Source organism: Bos indicus x Bos taurus, chromosome 16, assembly GCF_003369695.1.
Source record: "Bos indicus x Bos taurus breed Angus x Brahman F1 hybrid chromosome 16, Bos_hybrid_MaternalHap_v2.0, whole genome shotgun sequence".
Taxonomy (NCBI): Eukaryota; Metazoa; Chordata; class Mammalia; order Artiodactyla; family Bovidae; genus Bos; species Bos indicus x Bos taurus.
In genome coordinates, this window is record NC_040091.1 from 41,635,248 (window position 1) to 41,656,276 (window position 21,029).

The following is a 21,029-nucleotide window of genomic DNA, read 5'->3' on the forward strand; positions in this document are numbered from 1 at the left end:
GGTTGAGTTCAGGTTGGCTTTGTGTTTTTTCTCATTCTCCATGGACCAGCAGTTTTCCAGGTTTATCTCTCTCATAAGGAATCACAGGCGCATAGGCAGGCAAGCCAAGTCCTCCAAACACACTAAAGCCATACTAAAGAAGCAAACTGCTGACATATCATTGGCCAAGGTCAGTCACATGGCCAAGCTCACTATCAACAGAGTGATGTTATTAGTCTACTTGGGCTGCTGCCAGGGTCCAGCCCTGGTGGACTGGGATTCAGGGAATTCGAAGGGGAGACGGCTTTGGCGATCAGGATACGATAGAATTAAAGATATAAAGAGTGGTTAAATAAGGATAGCTCAGTGAGAAAATTCAGTGGAGAAAAGAGGCTGAATAACTTGGTTTACGTGGAAAGCCAATAAAATTCCAAGACAAGGAATTTGCGTCACCTACATAGGCCGCAGGCGTCCTCCCATTCTCCCGAAGGAGAGGAGACACTAAGGCCTCCCCATTCAGATCTTAGAAGCCCAGGCAAAATTAGTAGACTTGACGAGCCTCCACGCTCCAGATGGGAATTCAGCCAGAAGGTGAGAGAAAGAACGACATGGGGAAACCAAGCTTCGGTGAACAAGGCCCGCACTTTATTTTCCAAAGTAGTTTTTATACCTTAAGTTGTGCATAGAGGATAATGGGGGAAGGGGTAGAGTCAGCAGTAAGCCAGGCTTTCTTCCTGCAAACTTAATCATATGCAAAAGTTTAGGTGATTTACATCATCTTCTGGCCAGGAGGCCTGTTAACATTTTATGACCGTTTCTTCAGAAAACTTATTTTTCTCTAAAGGTGATTATTCTAAAGTCAGGCGCCACCCTCCGAAAGCATTAGATAAAGTTGCATTCCTATAGGGCAAAGGTGTGGTGGGCTATAACAAGAAAAGAATTAACTCAAGGGTCCAAGGTTACAAACATTAAAGCTACTACTTACATTCCTATACACCAACTATATTAATCAATACACTCCCAGGGACACAGTAGGTAAGGGATATGGAAACTTAGCAGCAAACATTGGCCCAAAAAGTGAAAAACCCTTCACCAATACAATTTCTAATCAACCCACTATACTATACTAATAATCTTCTAACTGCTCAAAGGAATCTGTATTTAGAAAGTTTAGAACATCTCGTGCCTCTCATGGTTGAGAGGCTGTGAACAATCACATGTGGCCAGAAGAACCTGTTCAGGCAGGCTAGAGAACTTCCAAAGGAGTTTGTGAACTAAAACACTATTGTCACGCGCAGGAATTTAATTAACTGGAGCTGTAAGTTAACTCTTTTTCAGAGAGAGAGATGGTGGTGAGGGACAGCCCCCATAAAGTCAGAGGTGTAGGTGAGAGCACAAAGCAGTAAAGTAGGCAGACTCTGGTTTGGGGGGTAGATGCTCGAGAATTTCCAGGGGGACTCCTGAGGCTCGATCCCGCCTTTGAGTATGCCGAGCCTCCTTCCTCATGACCTTTGCCACGGGCGGAGTTCCTCATACTGGCTCCCGGCAGGCTGCCATAACAAAACAGCACAAGCTGGATGGCTTAATGACAGAAATTTATTTTCTCCCGTTCTGGAGGCTGGAAATCCAATATCAAGGTGCTTGCAGGATTGGTTTCTGGCGAGACTTCTCTTCCCAGCCTGCAGATGGTCACCTTCTCCCTGTGTCCTCACATGGCCTTCCCTCTGTGTGCATTCTCCTGCTAGCTCTTCCTCTTTCTATAAAGACACAAGTCCTGTTGGATTAGGCCCCCACACATAGGACTTCATTTAATTTTAATTACCCCCTGAAAGGCTTTATCTCCAAGGACAGTCACACTGGGGGTTCGTGCTTCAACACAAGGATTTGGATGGACACAGTTCAGTCCATAATAGGTGGGAAATATACTCCCCTTATTCTAGAGGGAGCCCCTGTCATATCACACAGCAAAGGGTGTAGGGGCATAATTCTATATCAAGGAATAAAGAAATGGCAGCAGTAATCTGATTTACCACAAACTGTTGCAAGGGTTAAATATGTTTATTCATGTAAAGTGTTTAAGATAATGTTTGGCATTTAGTAAACTCTAAATACGGAGAAGGCAATGGCACCCCACTCCAGTACGCTTGTCTGGAAAATCCCATGGACGGAGGAGCCTGGTAGGCTGCAGTCCATGGGGTCGCTAAGAGTCGGACACGACTGAGCGACTTCACTTTCAATTTCACTTTCATGCATTGGAGAAGGAAATGTCAACCCACTCCAGTGTTTTTACCTGGAGAATCCCAGGGGCAGGGGAGCCTGGTGGGCTGCCATCTGTGGGGTTGCACAGAGTCAGACATGACTGAAGTGACTTAATGACTTTAAAAAAACTCTAAATAGACTTGGCTATTTGTTACTTTATGGTTCATATCCACCATGAGATGGTTTCACAGATTATATACAAATGTTAGACTTGTCCAAGGGGACAACAGAGGATGAGATGTTTGGATGGCATCACCAACTCAACGGACATGCTGCTGCTGCTGCTGCTGCTGCTGCTAAGTCGCTTCAGTCGTGTCTGACTCTGTGAGACCCCATAGATGGCAGCCCACTAAGGCTCCTCTGTCCCTGGGATTCTCCGGGCAAGAATACTGAAGTGGGTTGCCATTTCCTTCTCCAATGCATAAAAGTGAAAAGTGAAAGTGAAGTCGCTCAGTTGTTCCCGACTCTTAGCGACCCCATGGACTTCAGCCTACCAGGCTCCTCTGTCCTTGGGATTTTCCAGGCAAGAGTACTGGAGTGGGGTGCGGTTGCCTTCTCCAATGGACATGAGTTTGAATAAACTCCGGGAGTTGGTGAGGGACAGTGAGGCCTGGCGTGCTTCAGTCCGTGGGGTCGCAAAGAGTCGGACATGACTGAGCGACTGAACTGAACTGAATATTTTATATACATGTAATTCACCATATATCAATTTTACCTCAATGTATCTATAGGTAGTTAGATGACTGATAAATGGGTAGATGGATAGATAGATTTATTTATTAAAAATCAAGTATTTTCTTGGAACAGAAAAAGGACATCGGTGGAAAGATGAAATTTGAACAAAGTCTGGAGATTAGTTAACAGATTGTACCAGGCTTAATTTGTTAACTTTAATAAATGTACTATAATAATGTAAAATTATCATTAGAGGAAACAGGATGAAGTGTGTACGGGAACTCTCCGTATCATCTTTATAACTTCTCTGTAAATCTAAAATTACCCCAAAAAATTAAAAAACAAACAGTAACCCCCATGACTTCCTTCTGCCTACCAGAGGGGGGAGGAATTTCTGACCTTGAGACCTTGCCTTCCAGATCTATGGGCTAACTGCCAAGAGCCCATCACAGCTCCAAAGTAAGGAACACATAATAGCATTTTAGTGCAAATGAGAAACTGAGCTGAAATGAAAACACTGAAATCACCCAAACTTTTGCAGGCAGCAAGCTGCTTCCCTGCACAAGGGGGGGATCAAGAGCTGCACTGTCCAGCCCAAAGATCACCAGCTATGTGTGGCTACTGAGCCCTTGAAATGTGGCTGGTCCAAATGGGCATGTCCTAAGAGAGTGAAGACTTAGTATGAAAATAGAATATAAAATGTTCATACATGTATGCTAAGTCACTTCAGTGATGTCTGACTCTCTGTGACTCTATGGACTATAGCCTGCCAGGCTCCTCTGTCCATGGGATTCTCCAGGCAAGAATACTAGAGTGGGTTGCCATGCCCTCCTCCAGGGGATCTTTCCGACCCAGGGATTGAACCTGTGTCTCTTATGTCTCTTGCATTGGCAGGGGGGTTCTTTACTGTTAGCACCACCTGGGAAGCCTAGAATATAAAATATCTCATTAATAATCTGTACACCAATTATATGTTGAAATAATAATTTAGATACACTGTATTAAATAAGTTAATTTTAAATTAATTTAATCTGTTTCTTTTTATATTCTTTTAATATGGCTGCTAGAAAATTTGAAATTGCCCACATGGTTCATATAATGTTGCCACTGGACAGTGCTGGTCTAGAAGAGGGAGTTGCTCTAAGGCCAGAGGAGGGTCCTCCCATGAAGTCGGGAGAGCAGGGTGGAGGTCAGGCTCCGGTCCAATGAAAGAAAAGAGACCGGGCAGCTTAACACCCTGTGTTTCAATCAGTCCCCAACTTGTGACGTCAGAGGCGAGGAATGGTAATGGAAAAGCAGTGGGATTTACACAGGCCTCTTCATGCAAATCTAACCTTTGTACCTGCAAAGCAGTCGGGCTTTGTTTATGATGACTAGGCTGCCTAAATTAGAACAGGCAGCCAATCATTATGGCATATTGAAAAGGCCAGAGGAGGCTGCCCCAACAGAGTCTCCAGACAGGAGTTCAGGGCCCTACCTGGGTTCATCCAGAAGTGACAAACCACCAGACAGTCGGAAGTTTGTTCCCCCAGGAGCTTGTTCCCCTTTACCTTCTGTCTGGGTGGTCACCTCACCTGGAAAGACATGGCCCCTGGACCTCAGGGATCACCCTCCAGTCCAAAGTCTGGGCTGGAAGGAAAGGCTTCTCTTTCTCCAAGTGTCCATGTGTACAGTCTCAGGGAAGGATTCTGATCGCCCAGCCTGAGTCATGTGCCCATTCCTGAACCAATCACTGTGGCTGGATCATGTGGTCACAAGGTAATGTGATTGGCAGCCCCTTCAGAAGCACATGGAGTGAGGAAAGAGTGAGGAGGGACCAATTCTCCCAAAGGAGAGGGCATTGTCACAGTAAGGGGAGAAGCAGGAGACTCAAAACCGCAGACAAACCCTCTACCCTTCCAGTGGCACCTGCGCCCTTACAACCCCGATACCAGCACAGGTTGCATTTTCCCTGTGGGTCAAGTTCAACTGAGTATTAGCCCTTTAAGAGATCATTTATCCCAGAGCTGGTGAAGGGATCTAGGGGTTACATCCCCAGGGATGTTTCTGGGCATCCCTGGACTTGCCCATGTAGGTGACCAGGCAGGAAGCCATTCTAGGTCCTGCACACATCCTGACTCCTGCCCCCTCCAAGGATTTGGTTTTCTCCACAACATATATTTCCTGAGCCCCATGTTGTGTTCTGGGCAGGACACCGGGAACCAAATGTACAGTCAGGGTCCCTTTTCTCAGGAACTCACAGCCTAGGGGAGGAAGTGGGGAGTGGAGAAAGGTGTCTGTGAGACTGGCATCAGTACAGGGAGCTCTAGATCCCATTCCTCTAAGGCTGCACTCCTCCCAGCATCACTTGGTAATGCAGCAGCCTCTATAGCTTTGGGACTCAGTGCTGCATTCCCAGAGTCTAACTCTGGTGATAGCTACAGCTGCAAACGACCTCTGAGTTCTGTGAGGACTCAGCTGGAAGCCTCTTGTCTTCATGCACTGCAGATCAAAGACCTTTCCAGGCAAATGCTGCCCAGAAGTAAGGGGAGTAGACACCCCCAGGGCAACCCTCAGCCAATGGGGAGGGAGCCAATGGATGAATGCTGGGACCCCCTGTCCCTCAGGCGGGCATTCTGGGAGATGTTCTGCCTTCTTCTGAAGTCCTGTGGAATAAGCATCTCTTAGCCATAGCAGCAACCTCCACATGCACCTTGTGTGGCTTTCCCCCCCTCCATGACTCTCCTCCCCACTCACTCTTGCTTCCCGGTTAAACTGCCTGCACCCAGGAATTCCCTTGTAGTCCACTGGTTAGGACTCTGAGCTTCCATGGGCCTGTATTCGATCTCTAGTAAGGGAACTAAGATCCTGCAAGCTGCTTGGCTTGATCAAAACCTTTTTTAATTAAAAAAAAAAAAAACACCTGCACCCAAGACCTTGTTTCAGGCTCTGCTTCCTGCAGGGGCCAATCCCAACTAAGATAAACAGGTACTCACCGATACCACAAGAATGCGGGGATGAAATGGGCCATCATCGTCTGCTCTTGACACGTCAACTTAGTTACCTGCAAAAGATCCTATGGCACAGGACAGCCAAGGCCATGTCAAGGAGCTTCCAGGGAGAGGCTAGAGGACAGCCCTCAGTCCACTGAGCCCTAAGCCCCCACCCCAGAGGGATTCCCTATCCAAGGCCATACTATCTGGTCCTCACCACAGCCCTGCTGCAGCCCCAGGGAATGGTAGCAGCTCAGTCACCAAAGCCAAACACACAGAGAAAAAGTAATTTCCCATTCTTGACTAATTGCTTTTCAGAGTCTGGCCCGTCCCTCCCACGGCCCCTCCTTTCCCTCCTCCCCTTCTCCTTTCCCCACCTTCCAAGGACAAGGACATAGAGATACAGCTCCCCTGGGCCCAGCTTGTCTCTCTCAAAATGAGTTTCTGAAATGTAATCCCAGAAGTGGCAGGTAGACTGTAGCCAGCACAGCCCCCAGGGGAGGGATGGCTCTGTGTGGCTACCAGGATCTTGGGGCTCTGGCCTGGCCTGAGAGGGCTCCCGGGCTGGGAAACCAGCACTCACTCACCCCCTCCACTTGCTCTTTTCGTTCATTCACTCCTCACTTCATTCACTTCTTCACTTAGATGTTCTATCCCTCCCTCTCCACTCACTCAGTCACTGTGGCAGAGGTGTTTGTAGAACCCACCAAAAACCTACCTTCTCCTCCAATTTACCACACTCCATGTGGTCAAAAAGGGCTATGTGGCTTGTTCTGGCCAAAAGGGTATAAAAGAAAGTCACATGATTCTCTTCCAGGCTGAAACATTTAAGAGTCAGTGTGTGATCTTCACTTCTCTCACCCCCTGTGATGGCAACCATGGCGATCTCACTTCCAAATATTGCACCTCAAGATGGTGGCTCCTCCATCAGTCTGGGTCCTTTGGTGACTGTACTGGGCAGAGCATTCCCCCATCCCCTCTAAACCACCCTGGACATATAATGTGAGAAATAAACCTTTGTTGTGCTAAGCCCAAGGTTTGGGGGTTGATTTGTTACACAGCATAACCTGCCCTGTGCTAACAATACACATGATTACTTATGCAATCCTCTTGCTTCTCTTCCTCCCCTCTATTCCCTCCTCCTGTACCCACCAGAGACGGAAAGCCTGAACTCCTTCCCCTAGATGTACTGAGTAGTCACAGTGGGCTGATCGATGCGAATTTTTTCCGGAAACCCTACAAGATACACAGAGACTGAGGGCAGTGGCTGGACACACAAGTACAGACAGAATAACCTTCTTGTAGCTTGATGGACTTATTAAAAGAATCTATTACTGATCCAGTAGTTGTCATGAAGTAACAATTTCCCAGGGTATCAGTGGTGGCCAAGGAGGAAAAACAGGACAGGGCATGTAGATAAGCTGACACTATGCCAGCATGGAGTGGGGCTCCCACAGAGTATCCTGCTTCAGAGAACCTCACCCTGTCTCACAGATGAGGAAACTGTGGCCAGAGAGGTTTGCAGACTTAGCCAAGCTCCCATGATCCCAGAGCCCCCGATTCCCACAAGAACACCTACCTCTTGGGGTGTCCTGAGAATATTTGGGGGGAGTGTGAATGCCAAAGGTACATTTTCTGAAAACTCAAGTCCCATTTATTAAGCACTTCCTATATGCAGAGCCTAAATAAGCTATTTTAATAAAAACAGAAGGACTTCCCTGGTGGTCCAGTGGTTGAGAATCTGCCTTGTAATGCAGGGGATGCAGGTTCAACTCCTGGTTGGGGAACTAAGATCCCACATGCTAGGGGCAACTAAACCCACGTGCTGCAACTACTGGGCCTGTGTGCAATCTGGAGCCTGTGTGCCACAACTGGAGAGGCTGTGCACCACAACAGAAGATCCCACAAGATGCAATGAAGGCCCCACACGCTGCAACTAAGACCCAAAGCAACCAAATAAACAAATATAACCTTTTAAAAGATAAATTAAAAATAGAAGGAAGAGAAGGCCCAGACACTGTTCAACCAGCCAACTTGGGGGAGCTGAGGATCAGTTTAATTCAGTCGCTCAGTCGTGTCTGACTGTTTGTGACCCCATGAATTGCAGCACACCAGGCCTCCCTGTCCATCACCAACTCCTGGAGTTCACTCAGACTCATGTCCATTGAGATGGCGATGCCATCCAGCCATCTCATCCTCTGTCATCCCCTTCTCCTCCTGCCCCCAATCCCTCCCAACATCAGAGTCTTTTCCAATGAGTCAACTCTTCGCATGAGGTGGCCAAAGTACTGGAGTTTCAGTTTTAGCATCAGTCCTTCCAAAGAACACCCAGGACTGATCTCCTTTAAAATAGACTGGTTGGATCTCCTTGCAGTCCAAAGGACTCTCAAGAGTCTTCTCCAACACCACAGTTCAAAATCATCAATTCTTCGGCACTCAGCTTTCTTCACAGTCCAACTCTCACATCCATACATGACCACTGGAAATACCATAGCCTTGACGAGTTGGACCTTTGTTGGCAAAGTAATGTCTCTGCTTTTGAATATGCTATCTAGGTTGGTCATAACTTTCCTTCCAAGGAGTAAGCATCTTTTAATTTCATGGCTGCAATCACCATCAACAGTGATTTTGCAGCCCAAAAAAATAAAGTCTGCCACTGTTTCTACTGTTTCCCTATCTATTTCCCATGAAGTGATGGGACCAGATGCCATGATCTTTGTTTTCTGAATGTTGAGCTTTCAGCCAGCTGAGGATAAATACCCCCAAATAAGGGACAGCAAGAGAATAGCCACATTTTGTCATAACAAGTATAAAGGATCAAATCAAAGTGGGTACCTGGTGGTGGCATTTCCTTTCCTTCCCTCTTCCCAGCCTTGTTCCCTCCTTGCTGAAGCCCAGAGAAGTTACCAAGATCCCTTAGAGAAGGGAATGGCAACCCACTCCAGGATTTGTACCTGGAAAATCCCATGGACAGAGGAATCCGGCAGGCTACCATCCACTGAGTGCAAAGAATTAGACATGATTGAGTGACTGAGCATGCACCCACATCTTTATGTGACACAGGGCTCAGGCCTCCGGATCCACCACCGACAACCTCTCCTCTCCACTCTCAAGTACTCTCAGGAGAGTTTCCATGATACTCACACCCCAAGTGGTAGCTGAGAAAACCACGTGCCAGGGACACCTCACTGTACCTTTACCCAGGCCCCACCTTTGACTGAAACACCACCCATCAGCCCAACCCCTTTGCTAAGTGGGCTCCTATTAGAGCTTCAATGTCCCTCTGTGAAATCACCTCTTTCAGGAAGCTTTCCCTGCCCTCCAGAAGGCTGGCCTTCAACAATGCTTGGTGATCCCTGACAACATTCCAGCACAGGCCTCATTCAGGCTTGGCTACATTTTGTTTGTCTGTTATTATGTCTTCATTCTCCAGCTAAGAGCAAGTTTTATGATGCTGAGCCGGGACTAGGTTTCATTCATTTCTGATCCTCCGTGCATGACGCAGAACTTGGTACTTCAGAGCTGCTCAATAGGTGTCTGTTGAAAGCATTCATGTACACAACGGGGCTTGAATGTGTGAATAAACCACAAAGGAATGAGTCTTTGCTGGTGAAATTCCAAGTATCATGAGCTAAGTTGGGAGTGGGTTTAGGGCGTGGGGGGCTGATGTTGCTGGGGGCCCATGTCATTCAGTCCCTTTGGCCACACCACACGAGTACAACCCTCCACGTGTGTGTTTGCAATTTTCATCTGAACTTCTTGTCCTATTGCCAAATAATGCACTCAACCATGTGTTCGGGTTTGGGGTTCATAAACTTCAGTCCCTGGACTTGTAGGTAATTGAGCCGGCTCGTGGCAGTGGACCAAAGCCTTCAAAACATTTCAGAAGCCAGGACATCATGTAGGAGGTGGAGAGAAGAAGGCAGTCTTTGGGGGACCCCTGCATCTCCTCATCAGTCTTGACCTGAGAAGACATCGGGGGCATCTGGTACTTGCAGCACACCTGCTCCCGGCATGTGAGGCCACGCGCCACTGTAGCCGTGGGAGCGGAAATTAGCTGCTCGCATAAGAACCTTTGTTCCCCAAAGGTATCCTTGGAACAGGTGGAGAAGCGAGGCCAAGAAGGCGAGGCAGGTTTGGCCCCACACTTCCCAGACGGGAGGGCTTCCCAGCTCAGAGGAACCTCCCAACCCTCACCTTTTTTTTTATCAAAGTATATTTGTTTTATTTATTTTTTTATTGAAGTATAGTTGATTTGCAGTGGTGTTAGTTTCGGGTGTCCAGCACAGTAATTCAGTTTTATATATATATCGATATATTATATTCTTCTTCAGAGTCTTTTCCCTTACAGGTTATTATAAAATATTGAGTATAGTTTCCTGTGCTATACAATAGCACAGGAATAGTTCCCTATTTTATGTGTGTGTGTGTGCGTGTGTGTGTATTGAGTCACTCAGTCGGGTCTGACTCTTTGCGACCCCGGAGGCTATAGCCCACTCAGTTCCTCTGCACTTGGGATTTTTTTCAGGCAATACTGAAAAATACAGAATACTGGAGTGGATTGCCATTTCCTCCTCCAGGGGATCTTCCTGAGGCAGGGATAGAAACCAGATTTCCTATGCCTCCTGCATTACAAGCAGATTCTTTACCCGCTGAGCCATTGGGGAAGCCCATTTTACACTAGTAGCGTGTATATGTTAATCCCAAGCTTCTAATTTATCTCTCCCCTGCTTCCCCTTTGGTAACGCCAACCCTCACTTTTGGGGTCAGCTGTCTAGCCCCGGGCCCTCCTCGGTAAGTAAAATTATCTGATCCCTCCTTGGTCATATCCCTTGTCAGGAGCTCTGTTCTAACCTCTCTCACAGTTCTACCTTATTTGATTGTGTGTCTGTGTGCCTGTTTCCCTCACTGGTGTGCAAAGCCCCTTGTTGTAGGAACTGTTCCTTAATCATTCTTGTACTAGATGTCTGGCAATCAAAGTCTGATGGGTTCATTGATGGATGGATGAATGGATGGACAGATAGAAAGAGATCTGCTCAGGAGACACTCTGTGATACTGGCTACCAGTTTTGAATTTTGTGCAAAGAGCTGTACTAAGTCCTTTAGACATGATTTTTTCTCATTTAATTCTTACAGCAACCATATGAGTCAAGTAATCATAAGCCCATTTATGACAAGAAGATCAAGGTTAAGGGTGTGTGTTCACATGATGTCCCACAGTCAGGAAGTACCAAGCTGAGCAGTGTGAGTGACTCCGGAATCCATACTCTTAACCTCTTTGGCTTACAGCCTCCTTGTGGATATATTGCTACTTCTCTGAGCTTTGGTTTATTCATCCATAAGATGGGGATGATAGTACCCACGTTGCAGGTTGCAAATGTAAGGGTCAGGCTGGGTCCATTGTAGCTGCCAGCTTCCCAGGGATTTGGGGTTTCTGAGTTCTGCAGCTTATGCCCATGGGGACCCTATCCACAAATCCCTTTCTGGGTCACTCCCCTCTCCCACAGTGTCTCCTTGACTTTGTTGCCCATCACCCTAGTCTTCTGCAATGATGCAGATTAAGCACAAGTTGTATTTTCTTTTGCTAGGGGTTGGGGACACTCGCTTACCTCCTGAGGATGAAGCATACTTGTGTTTGTGTGGAATCAGTCAAAATGCTGCGTTGACTCCTACTCACCAAACTTGCCGGGCCAATTGAGGTCCCTTTCAGCACCCCTCCCTGACTGCCTTTTCTCTGCTCTCCACCTCTCCCCCTTTAATTCACCAGGCCATAAATACGGAACATATCAATCTTACTTTTCTGCAAGGAGTAGGAGAACCTTCCCAACCACTGTGGAAGAGGCCTGATGGCTCCACTCATGCACTTGAGCACTTGAGCCCTCACAATGGCCTAGGTGCTCTCAGAATCTGAGAGATTCAGGGTCAAGGCAAAACCCAAAGGCACCAACACTGGAGCCCACATTCCACATTTCTTTCTTAATGTTTATTTTTGGCTCCCCAGGAGCTTTCTCTAATTGCAGTGCACAGGCTTCTCATTGCGTGGCTTCTCTTATTGCAGAGCATGGGCTCTAGGCACTTGGGCTTCAGTAGTTGTGATGCATGGGTTTAGTTGCTCTGCAGCATGCGGGATCTTTCCAGACCAAGGATCGAAACCGTGTCCAAATGCGGGTGGATTCTTAACCACTGGACCACCAAGGAAGTCCCAAATTTCACATTTCTGGTGATGGTGGGGGGGTGGATTCTTCCAGTTTTTCTGGTTGATAAACCAGAGGATAAATTGACAAGGTAGCTTCCTAGAAGCTTGGTTGAACGGGAAGCAAGTGAAAATTCTTCACTGGCCTAACCCAATTCTATCAGAGTGGGCTTCTTGGAAGAGGAGATATTCAATGGTGAGGAAGTCTGGCTGGAGGAGAAGCAGAGAAAATGAAAAATTCTACTGGAAAGGAGAGAAGGAGATGGTTAGGGAAGGAGGAGTGAGACCAAGGGTATCTTCTCAGCTGTGGAAGAGGGGAGGGGTCTGTGAGGGTCACCTGGATGCAGATGAGTCACAACAGGAACCGAAGGCAAGGATGGAAGGGGTGGGGAGTGGAGGTGGGGAGAAGGGACCTCAGGCAGTTGACGGAGGCACGAGCCTTGTGCCTAGAGAATGGCACTCTCCAAAATGAAACAGCCAAGACCTGGGGAATGAATGGCCTTGCTAATTGGCCATTTTGTTTTTTATGCATTTTCATTAGCGAGATAAAACAACAACTAATCATGTAACTGTCTCTTCGTCTGGGAAATAAACGCTCATTAACTACCTGAGTGTTCTCAGCTGGCGAATGAGTCACAGCTTCTCAGCCCAGAGCACGATGGGGGACAGGGGCACCGGGGAAAGGGGCGAGGAGGTGACCAGCCAAACTCCTGACTCGTACGCCAGGCAAATGCCATGAGTGACACTTCTAGAAGAATCGGGAAGCAAATGGTCACCATAGGTCCACCTTCTTCTATGGTCAGAAGAAGAGTCCTAATTATTTCTCTCCTTACCCAGTAGACTCCTCATCCTTTGCTGGATGAGGATCTCACCCAGACATCTTCCCAGTAGCCATCTCGAGACAGGTGCTCTGGAAAGGGGCAGAGGCAGCCAAGCCAGGTCTCCATGGTGACCCTATCCACTCACCTTCTCAGCACTAACTGGGGGGAAGGGCTGAGGAGCTTTAGTTGGTGGGGAAGTGGGGCAAGACAGCCTGGTTACCCAGGCAACTCCCTGGAGGTCCCAGCCAAGGGCTCCACTCCCACAGGTGGGGGCTGATGTTGTCATAGAAACTCCTCGGCAGCATTGCCAAGGCTGGAGGCCTGGTTCCCTTCTCAACCCAAGGGGCACAGGACACAGGAGGCAAAGGGATCAGAAGCCTCTTAGAATGATGTGACTATCAGAATGGCAGTTTGCTGGGGAAAAAAGTTCCAGAAGACACTTTGTTCCTCCCTACTGGTGCGCGCGCACGCACACACACACACACACACTCACACTGCCCCTGTTCTCGATCTGCCTCCAGAAATTTGCTGGCCCCCAGCTCTCACTCTGTAGCATGTGCTCCTATCTCTCCCTCTCTTGGCCCTCTTTTTGGATGATGTTGATCATTTCAAGCAGAGAGCCTACCCCAGGGTCGCCATGACGACTAAACAAACCTTTGGTCTCCATGGTGACAAACCCTCAAAGTTATTTTTATTTATTTATTGGAAATTTCAAAGGACTTTCCACTCCCTTGCCCAGGCCTAGCATTTAAGAGACTGAGTTGAACCATCCTTCTCCCCTGGGCCTAGAAAAGGAGAATAAACTTGACAGCTGAGATGGGGCTGTTATTCAGTCACTAACTTGTGTCCAACTCTTTGTGACCCCATGGACTGCAGCATGCCAGGCTCCTCTGTCCTTCACTGTCTCCTAGAGTTCATGTCCATTGAATCAGTGATGCTATCTAACCATCTCATCCTCTGCCAGCCCCTTCTTCTTTTACCTTTAATCTTTCCCAGCATCAGGGTCTTTTCCAATGAGTTGGCTCTTCACGTTCAGCTTCAGCTCTTCTAATGAATATTCAGGGTTGATTTCCTTTAGGGCTGATTGGTTTGATCTCCTTGCTGTCCAAGGGACTCTCAACAGTCTTCTCCAGCACCACAGTTCAAAAACATCAGTTAAGGTGGCCAATAAATACCTCCTTGAAGCTGCAGAGAGAGAGGGCTTGTGGGCTCCTCCTCAGTCTGCCAGATGCCTGGGGGAGGCTCTCAAAAGCCACTTGGCAGCCCCCATCCTCGAGGAAGTTCCATTGCAGCTTCAGGTGGAGGATGGGCTGGTTAAGATACATCCTGCTTCACTCTAAAGCACAACTCCCAGGATTTATGGACGTGTACAGAGCCTGACAGAACAAATGCAAATACATGAGGGACATGGGGTAAAGGGAAAATAGGATAATGCCTGGCTGAGGGGAGAACACAACTGTGCACCTGCAAGGTCCTAACAATGAGTGAGGTGTGCCACAAATCCAACTCTGAGCTTCCTGGTGGCCACAGCAAAGAAGGAAACGAGAGCCCATAAAAGAAAAAAAAAAAATTATTCAGGAGAAGTGTTGGATGTTGGGAGAATTCTATGAGGTTACAACTCTAGGCTACCTGGAATCCTCCCCACTCAACATCTGACACTTTGCCTTCACTTTTTTGCTTTTTGACCCTTTCTTGTTAGTTTTCTCTTTCTCCAATAAAGCCTCATCCTTACCATGCCATGTGATATTATTTTGTTGTTGTTCTGACTCTGTGGCCCCATGGACAGCACAGCAGGCTCCTCTGTCCTCCACTATATCCTGGAGCTTGCTCAAGGAGATATTGTTTAATTTATCCCAAACCTGGTGCATCTCCGTTCTCCCAAACAGAAAACCCAGATAAGGCCCACCTACTGAATACACAGGGACCTAGAAGGGGCCCCTCTTACACAATAGCTATCATCATCTAAAATCACAGCCATTGAGATGTTTTTGGTTGCAAATCACAACAGACCTGATGCGAAATAGCTCCACAAATACGGGATTTGTCATTTCATAGAATCATTCTGAGGTTGGCTGACTCTACTGGTGAATTCTGAGCTTCACTATGTTAACTTAAAATATAGTCACAACCTAAAATTTGGGTGTCATGTTTTATCAGGACTTCAAGCCCGGGTGACAGCAGCTCAAGTAACCTTAAGAGAACTGCTTCGAGGAGGTGGGGGGCGGGGAAGAGTCAGTTTATATAGAAGTTCACAACAAAAGGCAAGTAGTCTGACCATCAAAAGTGTTTTTGTGAATCAAAGAAAACCAGAAATCTCAAGTTAAGAATTCAGCACTTTTCTATGTATGGGAAGATACAGGAGTCTGGGCTCATTGAAATCATTCTTTTCACATGCATCTCAGCTATCTGGGGTCAGTATCTTGTGTTTTTCACTTCCTGAGTTCCGCAGCACTCACCAGCCAGATCCCACAGGTATTCTTCTCCTTCCTGGATGCCCCGGAGGGCTGACATCGCTGATATCTGTGACAACCTTATTTACTGACATGGCAGGAGATACTCCATTTCTCAGCCAGCATCATCCAGGACCATGGTGCCCTTCACCTATGAGCTGGCCCATCCTCTGAGTGTCTCTTTAGCTCCCTCCACGTGGCCATGAAGGCTCCAGCACCACACATAATATGAACAGTAGGGGAAGTGGGTTCTCTTCTGTGCCTCATTGTAGGAAAACCATTTCTATAAGCCCCTGATGGATATCCCATCAAGTGTCCTTGGCCACATCTGGATCATCTTCTCCCTGTTAACCCACTCCAGAGCAAGGGAGTAAAAGTGAGTACAACTAGTCACACTAACCAGTATTCATCTGACTCACATGGAGAGAGGAAAGAACCTGGAACAAAACTGAAAGTCGGCCCCTCTCAAAAAGGAAGGGTTTCAGGTAGGTGTCTTAAGTGCGGCCCCCAGAAGCAAGCCCTGAGATGAAGTCTGTGTGCTGGTGGATGATGCAAGGAAGTGCTCCTAGAAGAAACTGTCAAGGGAGCAGGAAAGCAGACGGAGAAGCTCTTCAGGGACCTCTGGAGCAGAAGTTGCATCTCAGACATTGTCCCAACTCCAGGCAAAGAAATGAGACTTAAATTCTCCAACTCTCATCAGTCCTTGGCTAAGGGCCACCTCTGGGAAAAATGCTGGTTCTCTGCACACGTACACACAGCAGCTCAGGTAGCCCAAGGGCAGACTTCTGCAGAGAGTCACAGAGGCAGTAGAAGCAAAGCACACAGAAGCTGAGAGCTGCACACACAGAAGCCGTCACCGGGATCCCAGGGGCATTTGGTCAACCAACAGCATCCACTCCAAAAATGACCTCTTCCCCTGCTGGAATGCCAGCACCATGAGGACAGGGAACTGACTGTCTTATCATTTACTGTCTCCGCAACCCCAGGGATTCCCTGGTGGCTCAGAGGGTAAAGCATCTGCCTGCAATGCAGGAGACCAAGGTTCTATCCCTGGGTCGGGAAGATACCCTGGAGAAGGAAATGGCAACCCACTCCAGTATTCTTGCCTGGAGAATCCCATGGAGAGAGGAGCCTGGCGGGCTACAGTCCACGGGGTTGCAAAGAGTCAGACACGACTGAATGACTTCACTTTCACTTTCTTTCAACCCCAGCACAATGCCTGCAGATGCCACACTCAGTACATATGTGTCAAATAAATGAATGAATGTCCCAAGATCTGGAGCTTAGAAGGAGCTGTGGCTGGGCCTTGGGGCAGGTCTTTCCAGCCTGAAGCCCCTTGTGCCAGGGGGCAGCTCCCAGCCCCAGCCCACACTGGCATTTTCCAGAGTAACTGCTATCTCCATAGAGTTGAGGGCAGCTCCTTGGGGAGTCCCAGCAAGCCACACTGACCAGGTAAAACCTTGATTGCAAGGCATGGAAGGTGGGGGCCATGCTCGGGAACTAAGTGTACCTGTGAGAAACAACTCTGCGTTGTTATTATTTTAAAAAGTGTAAATGAATTCATAGCAAAGGCTTCTACAGACATTACCTCATGCATCTCTCACAAGCGCCCTGTGTGTCAGGTGCTACTGTGTCACCATCATCACCCTCAAAGGAAGCAGGAGGAAACTGAGGCACAGAGAAATGAATCCCCTTGTCCACAATCAAAGAGCCCCAAGGGATCACCCCTGGAAGCCAGATCCCACATCACCCTGCCTCCCACTCATGCCAAGAAGACCTCTCTCCTGGCACTGAGCCCCCTGGATCACCATCGACTGTGCATCTGCCTCATCCCTTGCCCTTTGTTCTAGACCATGATTTCACGAAAAGAGAAGACCACCCCTCTTTCTTTGTTATCTTCCAGGCCTGACGCAGCACCTGTGAGACCATCATCAGGGATGGTCACAAATATTCCTTGTCCCCTCCTTCAGAGCATGTGGTAAGGTGATACTTTCCTACCCACTTGAGTTTCTACGTGGCCATGTGACTTGCTCTGGCCCATGAAACAGAAGTGACATCTGTTATTTCTGAAGCTTCAGGAGGAGACAGAGCATGGAACCCACTCCAGTATTCTTGCCTGGAGAATCCCATGGACAGAGGAGCCTGGCAAGCTGCAGTCCACAGGGTCGCAAAGAGTCAGACACAACTGAAGCAACTTAGCAGGCACATGTGTGACAGTAATGTTCAAGATAGTGGCTACTCCACCATCCTGTGGAGAAGGAAATGGCAATCTACTCCAGTATTCTTGCATGGAGAATCCCATGGACAGAAGAGCCTGGTGGGCTGCCATCTACGGGGTCACACAGAGTTGGGCACAATTGGAGCGACTTAGCAGCAGCAGCAGCCACCATCCTGATTCCTAGATTGAAGATCACATACAGCAGAACCCAGGGATGGCCTGATGACAAGGAACTTGCATGAGAAATATATCTGGTGATCACTGAAATTAGGCCATGTTTGTTACTGCCTACCACTACCCTACCACATCCTGACTGATAGGGCACATATTAGTAAAGACTTCATAAATGTTTATAGAAGGAAATAAAGAAGAGGGAGGGAGGGAAAGGGGGAAGGAAGAAAGGAAGATGGCAGGGATGTGAACAAGAGCCTGTGGTCCCCTCTGAGCAGAAGTTGACACAGATACATCTGACTCCAATTGTATCCTCCGGGAGTAGATTAGGTAAGTGGATTCCTGCAGCTCAGACACCCTTCTCTGCCCTCCTCACTGCACTCCAGGACTCTGAGGTCCAGAGGTAGCCAAGGGGAACCTGGATCTTCCAGGGCTAGTATGGAGAGGGCATCCCAAAGCCAGAGTGTAAAGAGGCTATTTCCCCCTCCAGCTGAAGACTTCTTCAGCCAAATGAATAATTCACTGTAAATGACTTTGAGATGAGTCGAGTCTCCAAGTTGCCACCCGATTATGGGTACCATAAAAGGCAATGACAGTAATTTATCTCCTTTCTCTCGAGGGGTGGGTCATGAAGATGGGGAGGAAATACTTGGTGCCTGGCATGGGGTTATGAATCATTCCTCTTAGCAGTTCACCTACAAGCTGCTGACACTTTTACTGATTTGGCATTAAATAATGCCAGCCTTGGTCTGGAAACAGAGAGGGTCTGACTTCCTTTCCTGAGGGAGTGCCTAGGGGAGTGAGAGAATTAAGGCAAGGGGCTGTCCAGTGGGGAGGAGGGCAAGAATAGGGGTGAGGGGGTGTACAATTTGGCCTCATCCGTTCTTTTCTCTAAGATACAGGGACAGAGGCTGGAGCCTGAGCTCTGCATGACAAGCTCACATCTGAGCAGTGTCTGCTGTGTGGGCTGCAGAGGAGGACAGGTAGCAGTGACCAACCATTCCCGGATGCATTCATCCTTTCCAACTCACAGGCAGCTAAGAGACAAAAACTCATCACCCTCCTTCAGGTGATCCCTGGTTTCTTTGCTGGAGGAACCCCAAGAATCTCATAGCCACAGTTGCTTTCTTCTATCTTAAATAGCTACAGGAGTGAATCATGGTTCCCAATTTGCAGATGGACAAACAGAGTCTGCAGTGAGGCTATAATGAGCTCAAACAGTCAATCCTAAAGGAAATCAACCCTGAATATTCATTGGAAGGACTGATGCTGAAGCTCCAGTCCTTTGGCCACCTGATGCAAAGAGCTGACTCACTGGAAAAGAGCCTGATGCTGGGAAAGATTGAAGGCAAAAGGAGAAGGGGCAGCAGAGAATGAGATGGTTAGATAATATCACTGACTCAATGGACGTGAATTTGAGCAAACTCCAGGAGACAGTGGAGGACAGAGAAGCCTGGCATTAGTCCATGGGGTTGCAAAGAGTTGGACATAACTTTGCGACTGAACAACCTCGAGATAAAAGGTATAGTCCAAAGAGAGAGAGTGGTGGGACACACATTCTCCAAAATCCAGACCAGAACGTTCTCCTTAACCCATCCTTACTCTATTCATATACAAAGAACATAGAAGGAATCCCAGAAAAATCTGAAGTAGCACAGATAGTTTTACACAACCCTAGGCCCCCCTAGACCTACCATCATTGAGTCAGAACCTCCAAGAGAGGGGTCTGTTTGGCTGAGTTTTTTCCAAAAGCTCCCGATAACAGCTGTATTTGTAATATCCCCAAACTATAAACCACCCAGATATACCTCAGTAGGTGAATGGTTACAAAAAAACCTGTGGTCCGTCCACACCATGGAATATTGCCCAGCAAGAAAAAGGAATGATCTAGTGATATAGGCAACAACTAGGATGAAATTTCAGGAAATACATGCTAAGTGAAAAAAGTCAATCCCAAGAGATTATATACTGTATAATTCTGCTTATTTAACATTCTCAAGATGATAAAATTATAGAGATGGAGAACAGATCAGTGGCTGCCAGGGGTCAGAGATAAGGTTGGGGTGTGGAGGTGATGAGCCTGGGATGCTATGCTATGCTATGCTAAGTCACTTCAGTCGTGTCCGACTCTGTGCGACCCCATAGATGGCAGCCCACCAAGCTCCCCCGTCCCTGGGATTCTCCAGGCAAGAACACTGGAGTAGGCTGCCATTTCCTTCTCCAATGCATGAAAGTGAAAAGTGAAAGTGAAGTCGCTCAGTCGTGTCCGACTCTTAGCGACCCCATGGATTGCAGCCTAACAGGCTCCTCTGTCCATGGGATTTTCCAGGCAAGAGTACTGGAGTGGGGTGCCATTGCCTTCTCTGGAGCCTGGGATAGATGTGGTTATAAACAGGAGGAATCTCATGCTGATGGAACATCTTGACAAGATATAGACACACAAATTCTACACATGTGATAAAATTATATAAACACACACACACAAAAACTGTAAAAAAAACAATGAAATCTGAGTAATACTGGTAGATTACATTCATGTCAATTTCCTGGCATGATATTATATTATAGTTTTGAAAGATGTTAACACTTGGGAGAAACAGAGTGAAGAACACATAGGGTCTCTCAATCTTCTTACAACTGCCCATGAATCTACAATTATGTCAAAACCTACAATTATATTAAAAGTTCGATTTAAAAAATTCTTGAAAGCTCCCTGTAACGATCCTGTTCAACCAGGGATAAGGAAGCTTGTCACATCTAGCTTCTCTTTCATTCAACGTTTATGTAATATGAAGAATTCCATGTCCCAATCAGTAGAGTCCACACACTTTCACCTTTCAGTGGTCAGAGAGAAAACATGTACCCCTTCAAGATGTGGGTGTCCACCCAGGGCAGACCCAACAGCCAAAGAAGAATCTCTTTTTTCGTTTATAAATTGGAGGATAATTGCTCTGCAATGTTGTATTAGTTTCTGCTATACAACAATGTAGATCACCTATGTGTATACATACATCCCCTCCCTCTTGAGCTTCCTCTCACCCCATCCCAATCCCACCCCTCTAGGTCATCACAGAGCACAACAGACTATTTCTTAATTGCAAAGCAGTGGAGAAAAGGGGGCTTCTGGACAGGCCTAGGCTCTCCTACTCACAGCTCTGCAACTTTGGGCAAATTATTTAACCTCAGGCTTCCCTGATAGCTCAGTTGGTAAAGAATCTGCCTGCAATGGAGGAGACCCTGGTTTGATTCCTGGGTTGGGAAGATGCTCTGGAGAAGGGATAGGCTACCCAC

At 47.4% G+C, this 21,029-nt stretch overlaps 1 long non-coding RNA gene across 1 annotated transcript; it reads right to left on the bottom strand.

Annotated features, from left to right (window-relative positions):
• Positions 1-1,553: 1,553 nt before the first annotated feature.
• LOC113906578 lies at positions 1,554-6,206 on the bottom strand. The gene is made up of 2 exons (XR_003514929.1): positions 5,889-6,206; positions 1,554-1,736 (listed from the first exon to the last, which is right to left on the bottom strand). It is a non-coding gene; the product is annotated as an uncharacterized LOC113906578 (long non-coding RNA).
• Between the last annotated feature and the right edge of the window lie 14,823 nt (positions 6,207-21,029).